Source organism: Odontesthes bonariensis, chromosome 14 (assembly GCF_027942865.1).
Source record: "Odontesthes bonariensis isolate fOdoBon6 chromosome 14, fOdoBon6.hap1, whole genome shotgun sequence".
In the NCBI taxonomy this organism is placed as follows: domain Eukaryota; kingdom Metazoa; phylum Chordata; class Actinopteri; order Atheriniformes; family Atherinopsidae; genus Odontesthes; species Odontesthes bonariensis.
In genome coordinates this window covers 16,118,828-16,120,897 of record NC_134519.1, presented here as the reverse complement: position 1 = coordinate 16,120,897, position 2,070 = coordinate 16,118,828, and positions in this window count along the sequence as shown.

The following is a 2,070-nucleotide window of genomic DNA, read 5'->3' as shown; positions in this document are numbered from 1 at the left end:
TGAGACTGGAGCGAAGGAGATGCTGGCGGCTTTATAGAACGAGCAAGAGCAAGGACACACAGGCGCATTAGTGAGGGAAGGTATACACACACGCATGTGGGCTACCGCATGACTTTGAGATAAATGTCCTCATGTTCAGGTCTCCTAGCGACGTTATTCTTTAATCTATTGTTTAGGAACACACACACATACACCCCTGTCCTAATTAGTACTTCTTATTCTCTTCAACAGGGAATTCAAAATAACTTTGCAGTGAGCAGAATGTTGATAATATGCCTTTTCGAAGCAAAAGTGCAACAGGAAACTGCAACAATACAACTGTTTTGTAAAACTCCAAAGGTTTCTTTAAGGTTTTGGGAAAAAAAATTGTATTTTAATATGGATAAATAACACCAAAAATATACAGATTACTTTGTATAAAAAAATACAAAGGAATCCATTTGTAGCTTTACTATCAAGATCATTGAATGATTTGTATAATCACAATGTCAAAATGAAATAAAAACATAATTTTTTGTTAGAAATAGATACCTCTAGAAATGCAATAATTACTACTACAGCTGCACATCAAAATAACTCTGTAGAGTAACAGAGTGTCACAGCATTTCTTGACATAATCACATATTGATTGTGACATTTAGGCTTAGTACACATGAACCTGAGTATGTTTTAAAATAGTTTCCCCCTCTTCTGTTCCAAGATAAAATCATATCCAAACAGAACAGTTCTGTTCTGGCTGTGTTTTGTCAAAATGAAACACAGCCAGAACGGCTCAAGTTCCACAGTGATAGCTAACTGGATTTACACAGGGGACAAGTGGTAATCAATCAATCAATCCAAATCACTTAATGACTTTCCACAGGCCCAACATGCTGTTTCAGCTAGACCAGCACTGCTCCTTCATCCTCACCCTAAACACTGGTGTACCACAAGGCTGTGTGATGAGCCCATTCCTCTACTTCCTCTTCACTCATGACTGCAGACCTGTTCATGGTTCTAATACCATTAAGTATGCAGATGACACCACATTGATTGGTCTCATCAAGGACAACAATGAGTCAGCCTACAATGATAAGGTGGACCACCTAGCTGTGATGCAAACAACCTGCTACTCAACACAAAAAAAGACCAAATAAATCATCGAGGACTTCAGGAGGAGAGGTGACACACATCCGCCCGTCCAAATCAACAGTGTGGCAATGGAGTGTGTGTCTGACTTCAAATTCTTGGGGACTCACATCTCACAAGATCTCCACTGGACAACAAACTGCTCCAACCTGGCCAGAAGGCTCACCAGTGCTTCTTCTTGAGGACTCTGAGGAAAAACCACCTCTCGGCAGACATCCTGGTGAACTTCTACCACTGCACCATCGAGAGCACCCTTACCAACTGTATTACAGTCTGGTATAGGTACTGCTCTGTCTCAGACAGAAAGGCGCTGCAGAAGGTGGTGAAAACTGCCCACTGCGTTGCTGGAGCCTCATCTGCTGCAATTGAGGGTATAGATAAGAAGCGTTGTCTGAGGAGAGCACACATCATCAGGAAAGTCACCCATCTCACAGACTGTTTGCCCCCCTGCCCTCTGGGAGGCACTACAGGAGCCTCCAGACTAAGACCACCAGGTTCAGGAATAGCTTCTTTCCAACAGCCGTCTCCCTGCTGAACTCCTGGTGACCCTCCCCCTTTTCATCACACACACTCATGTACACACACACACTTTATACTCTATTGCATTCTTTCAGTTAAGTTCTGTACTGCGATCACTACATTCTTTCTGTACTTTAACATAGTCTAATTGCAATACTGTACATGACAAAAATCCAGTAACGGTACATATTGTAAATCACTCCCCTCTGTATCATACCTGACTACCAAGTAGAAGAGTGGAGATTAATGTAAATATTTATGCATTTGGCAGATGCTTTTATCCACAGCAACTTACAGGTAGGGTAAGGGGGTCTTGCCTAAGGACCCCTACTGGAGGTAGGAAATGCACTTATGATTTCTTGTGACCTGAAGTTCTTTTGCCTACCGATGTTGAACGCACTTATTGTAAGTCGCTTTGGATAA